The following is a 9518-nucleotide window of genomic DNA, read 5'->3' as shown; positions in this document are numbered from 1 at the left end:
ATCTCAATGTATATCTGCTGCTATAAATAAAGCCCTGACCTCAATGAGCGCTGCCGGAGTCCGACTGGATGTTAGCAGAATAAACATCATCTGGCTCTGGCTATGACACTAACAAATACTTGGATGACTTACATAGCGAACAAGAGCCCACTGCATGGAAAATCCCTGCTAGGCAAAGGCAAAACAAATTAGTTGTCAGCTGAACCAGGGCACTGGAAATCCCACTTAATATGTTTTACAGTTTCATCAGTGAAACTTTTCTTTAGCCACGTTCTAATGCAAAGGAAGGGGAAAATTGGCAACAGCTCTGATTCCATTTCTCCTTTGAGGAACTTTCACCAACTTACGGCAAGTTGCTATCTCCCACCTTCTGTCTGTTATTCTGTATCTGTCAATAGTGATGCTTCTAACTAACATCCCAGTTTCCTTCAGTGTCAAATGATGGTTCAACTGAGATTTGTAGGTCAAGGTCAGCTATACCTCCCCATATCTTTCAGATGAAGAGAGTGACCAAAAGGCTGCACATTTTAGGACTGTACATACAATCAACCTTAGACATGAATCTAAAGACACACAGCCTTTCTCTCTCTAATGTCTTTGGTGTGACCACAGAGTCAGATGGTTTACATTCAAGGCATTTAAGAGAGATGGGCAATTAGGAGGGTACCTTGTATGAGATGATAGACTTCTGTACTAAATAACAATAACAATATGCATACTGTTCTAACGGCTTTTTAAAAATCTTTTAAAATGTGCAGAGCTATTACACTGTATTTCACCCCCAATGGTTTGAACAGTCCATTCATTTGAAGATATTCTTATTCAAATAATAAGATTCTGAGGGCCACAAGAGTAATGCAGATATCCTTTGGGGAAAAGCCCTATAGGATTTAATAACACAGCCATTAGAGTTCTGTAGTCATTTCAGATAGCTTTTAAGATAACATCTAGAGAAGCCTAATGTTTGAAGAAGTGCATCATTTGGAAAACAATTTAATCCATTTTTTCCAACCTTTAGGAAGTAATAATTTTTTCTACTAAGCTCTGTAGGATGCTAAAAAGCATTTACATTTGTTTTTTCTGTTCAGTTGGGTATGATTTTTTGATTATGTTGAGATTAGTTAATGCTGACCTACAGGTATCACCAGGATTTATTTTCTCTGATATATTCCAAATTGCTTTGCAATAACATATAAGTTATTAGACCTCAAAAATTGTTTTGAAGAGCTTTATATTTATTTGACTCTTGTAGATGCTACCCAGAGAAACGGGAATTTCACGTTTCCATCACCTGCATAGCCTGTCCTTTCTCCTATGCCACACACTTATGTATCTAGAGAAGCCATTTAAACTGTCCTCTTATAAAATAACAGTTGAACAATTAAATTTCCTCTTAGAAGAGGAATGACTTATCATTTCTGCTAAAAACATAGTGGAAGAGGCAAATTATGAAGGAAAATGCCAGACTCTGCTCTTCGCAGTAGGATATTTTCCATAGTGCAGTTCCAGGGGCTTGCCTGCAAGATAGCCCAGGGTTTCCCTGGCAGCAACTGCAGCCAACCACAGTCCCTTCCTCCTCCATCCCCACAGGCCAACAGCTTCTGGTTTCAGGCTCAGAGAAGGTATGAACTCAATGGGGAAATCTGGTTCCCAATGTGGCAGTTTGGGCAAATTGCCACCCCACACACTGCTCCATGGGAAAGCCCCGCGCCATGCTCTTCTGGCCAAGCCACTGGAAATTGCCTTTATACCCAGCAAGCTCTTAGCAAGGCTTCTGTCATTAATGTATTCTAAATGTTTACTTGATAATATGGGGAAAAAATAACATCTGGCAGATGATTCAGTCATAAGCCCACAACCACGGGGCTGGATTTAGAGCCATACTTTGGGGACCTGTTACATACCTGTGGGCCATTATTACTTGCTAATATCAGGGCTATTTGGTATGAAAAATGACATAATAAAAAATTCCTTTAGTGCTTTGATTGCATCTGCATTTTAAGAAACATCTCCTAAGAAAAAAAAAATCTCTCCTTGCTGATAGAAGTTTCACAGTGGGTACAGAAGGTGAATTAATTCAATTAAAATTTTCAGTTATTTTAATGGTTTCTCAAATGTTCTCTGACTGTCAGCTGAGTCAATTTTTTATATCTGGCACCAGGATGTATTTTCACATTTAAATAACAGATTTCAGCACTGTACTTGTAAATTCTAAAACTAATCACATTTAACAGTGAGGATGTTCTTAAGCAACAACTTGTCTTTCCTATAGTTGAGAAAATGCATCTGGGTATTTTCCAGGTATGTCTGAAAACTTCTGGGCTAAAAGTACTTTTATTTCTGTCCTCACACATCTTTGCATAGCAACAGATCACAAATAAAAAGGTTTACAGGTCACAAAACAGTAACCAGAAAGCAGAAATAAACAATTGGTAGGGGGGGGGAAGTGTTTGTAGAATAATTGTGGAAAGAAGAATAATCTGGATCTTTGTCTGTTTTGCTGCCAACTCTGCCTTATAGTCCCATCTGCCTCAAGCGACAGTGCGTCTTTGTTTCTGGAAGTATTTAGAATATCATGTCAGCTCCAAAGTGTTGAGACTCCTGGTCCTAAAGCATCGTTTCTGGAGGAAATGCTTCAGAGATTAATGTTACGACACACTCAAAAATGTGGCTGTGGTTCCACATGGCAGTGAAGACCCCAGGGTGGGTAGCTCAACCCTCCTGAAGACAGCAGGTTTCTTTTCAGGGTAACCTGTCATATCCCAGTCATGCCACTGTTTATGGTGTCCTTTATAACCATTTTTCAGACCTCTGATCCACTGAGGTTCCTGCACTGTGCGCTTGAGGAGGCTGCACTCGCATGATGAAAACTAGCTGTGAATTTTATATTCATTTCTAGTAGAGTTACATGAACCAGTCTGTGCCTTGTAAGAGCCAGCCTGAAGTAAACCACCTTCCAAATTCAGGTATTAGAAAGACTTTCTTCCTCCCTCATCTCATTCCTTCCCCTCCCTTGTTCTACTCATCCAGACCAAAGGCTTCTGAGGTTTTGCAGAGAGATGGCAAAGTATTTAAATTATCAGCAACAGCTGGAGAAGAACAGTATCTTCTGACCCAAACTGCCTTTTATGCATGTCAGAAATGTATCTCTTGATTGAATTTTATCCTACGATCAATATTGATACACAGCCCTATGAAAAGAATATAGTTCATTAATTTAAAGAAATGAAATGGGACAGTAATATCTAGGTGCTACTGGCAGTATTCCTCGCTCCTTTTTCCTATTATTTTCCCAAAGAAAAGGAACACCATGTCTCACTGGACAGGTGGCACAGCTTCTTTGAATCTGGAAGGTACAATATTAACCTGTGTGAGGTACCTCGTGGGATAGCTGCAGAAAATAGTCCAGCTTTCCTATGGACAGACACTGTTGGAGCAGTAAGAGATGTGGTGATGAGCAACGTGGGTTGGGGACAGGAACTATGCAGGGTGACAGCCTTGGCTGGGCAGCGCAGGGAGGGGACCTTGATACCCCCTGTGTTGCTGTGCTGGTGGGACAGGACGTGTATTTATGAGAGAAACAGCACAAGAAAGAAAACACAAAAACTAGTGGTGATGCCTGACACTGGGGAAGTCGGGATTATGACTGCCTTCCTGTAAAAGGAGTATCTGACCCCATCATTGGCTTTTTTTTTTTCCCCCTCTAATGAAACAACCTGCAGGAACCCTAAATATTGTCAAATGGACAGCAGAGATGTCAGGTGGATGTTTTTTGTTTCTAAGAAGAGTAATTGTAAATATTTATTTACGTAAAATCATAAGGGGAAAAAATAGTCAGAGTGCTTGCAGGAGTAAGAAAGACACAGAAGAAATTTAAAATAAGACCAACAGTAAAAGCTGGAAGACTCAAAGGGAGCAGCCAGAGCTTGCTGGGAAAACAGCCCAAAGGGTGACTAGCAAAGAGAGGTGAGTCTCTGAGGGGCAAAAATATTAGTCCAGGGAAGGAAGCCTGGAAAGTCAGCATGGGCCCAGGAGATGCCCAGCATCCTCATGCCATTGGTCAAGGGTTTTCTCATAGAACATATATGAGCAGGAAAGCTTTGGTCAGATTAAAATTCCTGGTGGAAATGAGCCACTGGCAAAGGCTACAGCTCCCTTAGGGGAAGAAAAGCAAAGTATCATTGGCCACAAGAGAAGGCAGTCACCTGACTGTGGATCTGGTAGGGAAAGGTGTTTGGACTGGACTCAGCTTGACATTTAAAAGATTTCTATCTTGTTTGTGACTCACAGAAGCCTGAAAGGAAGGCAATAGATTCTTTCAACAGAATATCTCTTCACCTTGAGAGAAAAAAATAATCTTGGGGTTGGCCATTTGCACTTGATAGCACAATTGAGTGTTTAGAAAAATAAGCCAAAAGAAGGCTTGTGTAGTGGTTACCCTTCTAAGCTGATAAAAGTGGCAGTTCCTGAACAGCCTCTGGGAAAGGCTTGGCCCAGTAGCAGAATAACAATCCAGTCCCTGTGGTTACTGTGGCATGAAGTAGATGGGTCTTTAAAATAAACACAGTTAGATCAAAGAAGCACTTGATTTTACTTTATCTGTACTTTCTCCCCTGGAAAATACAACCTGTGAGAATCCCAAATTGGATTTCCTGCACAGATCAATGCGGATAATACTCAGGGATGAAATTGCCTTAGGATTCACAGACCCTTCTCTGGTGGCATATGGTGGAACACCTGTGCTGAGACAGGTGAGAGCAGAGCAGCCACGCTGGTGCACAGCCTGTCCATGACTGTGCCTGCACCCGGCTTCGTGTGGGGAAGGGGCAAGGGGAAGGCTGATGCAAGCCACAATAGCAAAGGACCTCCGGGAGGTCTGGGAGATTAGCGATAGATCAGTGGGTAGAAGCCCGCTTGATCCTGTGCGTGAGGGACAAGGAAAGGACATCAGAGGCAGTTCAGGAATTTGTGAGATTTGCCTTGCAGCAGTAAATAAAAATCAGAAGAGGATACAGCCAATAGTGAGGAAGATGGAAGCTGGTTGCAACAAGGCTTCTTGAGTACAGCTCTGCATGTTGCATGCAGGAGGGGAAAGGGACTTCTGACCTGCTTGTGGCATTACTGGATGATAAGATGCTCAGCTTGTCAAAAACGATTCAGTGACTATAATGCAAATGAAGGAAAAGGGTTTAGTGAAATGCTACTTAAGGTATCATGTATGTTCACTCACTCAAGAAAATGCATGTCAAAGGACCACGTGGTGTCCCCTCTGTTCTTCTGTTCCCCCTCGTTTAATATAAAGGTTGACTTGGTTGCCTTCATGTGTTGAGCTGATGGAGGCAGAGGCATCTTGAAATACAGAAGCCAGGTTTGATACCTGGATTCCCAGAAATCTGGGACTACACCAATGGCCAGTTCAGATTTTTTTTCTGGGGCAATATTTGTGTTCCAAGTAAGGCAGCTGTCCAACTTGAGACTGGAAGCTCCTCTGGAGGCACAATCCAAGCATAGCCAGTATTTTTCAGGGAGTTGTTCTGTGGCAAACAAGTTGTCCAGGTGCCAGGGACAGAGGTCAATACAGAAGCTGAGGCAGTGCTTGATTAGCTTTCCAGGGAAGGAAGCAGTAACTGATCTGAAGGGTTTTCTATAACCTGTGAATGTTTCTGACAGGCAGCAACCAGTCCAAAAGGGAACCTCAGCTGAAAGTGATGCTGCAGCTGGCATGGAGATCCCAACTTGTTCAAGTAAGCTTGTCCATGCTGTATCATTACTGTGAATGAGCATAGCATTGTCTGTAGGCATTGGATGTGCAGGTGAATACTAGATTTTTCTTGTGACCAGACTGGAAGGTGAAGGCTTAAATTCCAGCACAGCAGAGTGTTTCAAAAATCAGGTGTTTTCAGTGAAAGGATGGGAGCTCCACTAACAAGCAATCCAAAGTGCTGGAAAATCAGCTATGTCCTTGTAGACAGATAATGCTTGTAGGCCTCTGCTCCTAGTACAGACAGTTCATTTGTGGGTTTGTCAATATTACCAAACCCCTGCACAGGAAGGGAACAGTCTGTGACTTCGCATTTTACCCTCATTGGTTTTTACAGTCTGTTTCACATTGGATACAGAGGCTTCCTATGGGCAGGCTGTATTGACACGAGAGCACCAGCAGCATGATTGCAGCAGAAGAGACTGCTAATCTTAGTTAAAACTATAGAAAAATATCATCTGTGTTTATGCAGAAGGAAGTTTGTTGTCAGAATAGGCCATGAACCCCTTCAGTTTTTAACTCTTGCTGCTAGGACAGGGTGTGATTGCAGAATCAGAGAGCACCTTTAGCTGTAATGAAACATAGGACTCACCCAGGAGGCATCTGGGAGACCTATTTCATGCTGCAGCTTAGTAGGTAGAAGAGAACTGGGAAAACATCTTAAAGCCTAGAGGAAATTGTTTGAGGAAGATTAGAAATAGTCAGGAGAGAAAAACTCCACAGGAATTAACAGACCCCAACCTAATCACCACTTCAACGAAAAGGAAACTGGGGGGATGCTTTCTGTAGTCACACAACTGTAATGGTAAAAGGGCATTTGGGATGAGAAGATGGATATAGGAAGAATGCAGAAAAGGACTGGGACAGCGGGGGAAAGAGAAAATAAGACATTAACTGATTTTCTCAGGAACTAGTAAGTGTATATGCATAAATGCATGTGCCCAGGGAATGCACACAAGTAGAGGGAGGTGCTTTGTCTGGAGAAGGAAGTGCTACAGTTTCAGTTTTCTTCTACCCAGGGAAAAGTGCTGACGGATTTCTTTTTAACTTCTTGTAACTACAGAGTTAATTACTTTTTACTGTACCGGGTCAATACAGGGTTATGGTTTGTGAAAGGCAGGAGGTCAGCTGGGCTGTGAATCTCTTGCAACGAGGGAGCCATGAGGAATTAATTTAGTTCGTGGTAGCGAAGTTTTGAAGAGGAATTTGAAGGCGTTTTCTCTGAAGTCTTTCTGAGCACACAGCTCATAGGGATTGTTTGGGACTGTCTGAACATATGGTGAAGCAACATCAAAGTCAAGTACACGTTTGATCCATGCCAGCATTGACAGATTATGATCTTGCAGTTGTGGAAGGGTAGTACTGGTGTTTCTCTGCTTTGTTGCTACTGATCTCACAGATGAAGTGGGAGAGGACTGTGTGGCAGTGAATGATACGCAGAAGTCTTCTGGAGCTGACACAGCAGCCATCTTGCATTAATCTTCAGGATTTCAGGTTCTTCTATGTGTTGGAGTAGATTCTTAGACTTTAATACTTGAAGCATTTCTAGTGTTGTTTTGGTGTGACAAGCGCTTGAGTTTTATAATCTGGTTCATAAAATGACTGAGACAAGGTACTGTGATTTACCAGACTGGAACTCTTTTTCTGGTACTGTAATTGATCTGTGGCTTTGGGGGAGTTGCTTATCTTCTCTGTGCCTCAGTTTCTCATGCACTGAAGAGGAGCACATAGAATTGTCAACATAGTGTAGCAGTGTCTGGACCTCTAAAAATGAAAGGCAATAGAAGGGAAATTGCACAAAATAGCCCTGTTGTGGTTCCTGGGATTAACAAGCCATGGGTTTATTTTATAAACCCATAATATAACCCACTGAAGTGTTCCACCCAACAGTTTTTATTGAGATTTTTCATGTTCTTGTGAAACTGGAGTGCAGAGCCAGCTCAAGCAAATGCTCCTCTTTCCTTCTGTACTGATCTCAGAATTTTCCTCTGCAATCAGTCTGACAGTATATTAAACTTTGGCACACGCATTGCCCTCATACATGCACATACACACAGATTAAATGTCTGAAATATTTGCATATAGGCCTTTCCCTTGCTGAGAAATCTCCCAGGCCCCTTCGCTTTCCTGCGTCTTGCCATTTCTGCAGTGTTTCCTAAGGCTGACCTGCAAAGCTGCAGCCATCCACTGCTCGCCAGCTGGGCTGTGAAGGGCTTACCTGGGGGCCTGTGAGCACGCAGGAGGTACCAGGAGATGCTGAGGGACATGGGCTGAATATTAGGTGGGGATGGAAGACAGAGCGTCCTTGCTCCTCTGGCCGGGTGTATACTGAGATCCGCCGTCCAGGCAGTGTGCCAGGGTTTGTGTTATTGTCAAGCTTTTTGAACGTCGACTGATTTTAAAAACTTTTATTCATTTATTTATTATGACAGCTTCTGAGTATGCGCCAGCTGGTAAAATACACATTAGTGCTGCCAGGGCCCATAGCCACTCTGGGGATTAAAACCAGTGTATTTTCCAATTTTTAGGACTTTTTCTTGGCTGAAAAGAAACTTGCAAGGTTTTGTCTGGATTTATTATTTTTCTGTCAGAGGATGGGGCAATTAATTTCTGACCAGCTTTGCTCTGTTTCTTAAAGAATCTGAAGCCTCATTTCAAACAAGAGGAAAGCAGAAATGGAGTAAAGCTGCAGCCCCACGTCTCATCCTGTAACTCCCACAGGAGCTTCACAGGTCACCGCCTCTTCCTTGCAGACACCATTACCTAAGCTGTAGGGCTTAATATTTTTCTTTGGCATATTTATATTAGCTGGTTTATAGGAAAAGATATATTTAGGCCATCAACTGTAAGGTCTAAGTTCAAAAGGGAACTAAGAGATGCAGACCGTTTACCAGCCTGACTATCCGACCCAGCTCTGGACACAAGCTGTATTCCTGGCTCTGCTTATATGTCCTTAAGGCACATTTTGGGCCACAAAAGCTTTGTAAAACACATTTTAAAGAAGTATGTATCATTAATGCTGACACATGACTTCGGAGTTTTAAAGGAGAGCTTAATACCTGCATCTGCTCTGTAAATACAGGATTTTGACCTGTATGGCTCTCAAAAGGCACTTTTGACAGGATTTTAAACTTTCCTAACTTAAAAGGAAAAAGTGCCTTAGTCACCTTGCAGTAGATGTACAGAATGGTTCCGAGTGGCTGTGGCCCATGGCATGCTGCTCTCCTTGCAAGGAGGGTAAGAGGAGCCTGAATGAATGACAACAAAGCAGATGGAAGTCTCAGTTTCAGCTGGACAAGCACACATTCATTAACTGACTAGTCTGCCCAGCTTGTTTATTATTAATTTTGAGCTCCATCCAAGTAGGAGAAGCACCTGTGATGGGGTGTCAGCCATCAGAGGTCTCTGCCTAGCAGAGTCCTGCCCATCACAAGCTGGGCAGGCCACCAGCACTGCTGTTGGGGCCTTTGGATAGCAGCTCATCTTCCCGTCAGGGCTTGCTAGATAAATGTGGTCACAAATAGGAAGGGAAACACATGTGAAGTATCTTTTTCCTTTCTTGCCCTTTCCTCCTGACAGATGGCCTACAGCTTTGTGATTTTAGGATAAAAGTCACTTTCATGGTTTACTTATAATTTTTTTCAATTAAATCCTGTAAATCTAACTTGAACCCAGGGTGGCACTTCTCTGGTGTCTCCATTGCAGCTGTTGAGGTTCACAGGGTTGAAGGTCAGCTGTAGGATCAGGTCTGGGAGGG

General features: G+C 42.6%; 1 protein-coding gene across 7 annotated transcripts in view; it reads left to right on the top strand.

Annotated features, from left to right (window-relative positions):
* The window catches only part of COLQ (collagen like tail subunit of asymmetric acetylcholinesterase), a 43937-nt gene that overhangs the window by 622 nt on the left and 33797 nt on the right, over window positions 1–9518 (top strand). Inside the window, exon 1 of one of the 7 annotated variants that reach the window (XM_074900487.1) lies at window positions 8426–8531. The exons of the other annotated variants lie outside the window; for them this stretch is intronic. The gene's annotated coding sequence lies outside the window, so the exon portion shown is untranslated. Of the gene's footprint in view, window positions 1–8425; window positions 8532–9518 lie in introns of those variants that run through there. 7 annotated transcript variants of the gene reach the window in all.

Source organism: Athene noctua, chromosome 2, assembly GCF_965140245.1.
Source record: "Athene noctua chromosome 2, bAthNoc1.hap1.1, whole genome shotgun sequence".
Taxonomy (NCBI): Eukaryota; Metazoa; Chordata; class Aves; order Strigiformes; family Strigidae; genus Athene; species Athene noctua.
Note: the sequence above shows the minus strand (reverse complement) of the source record. Positions and strands in the feature narration are given on the sequence as shown.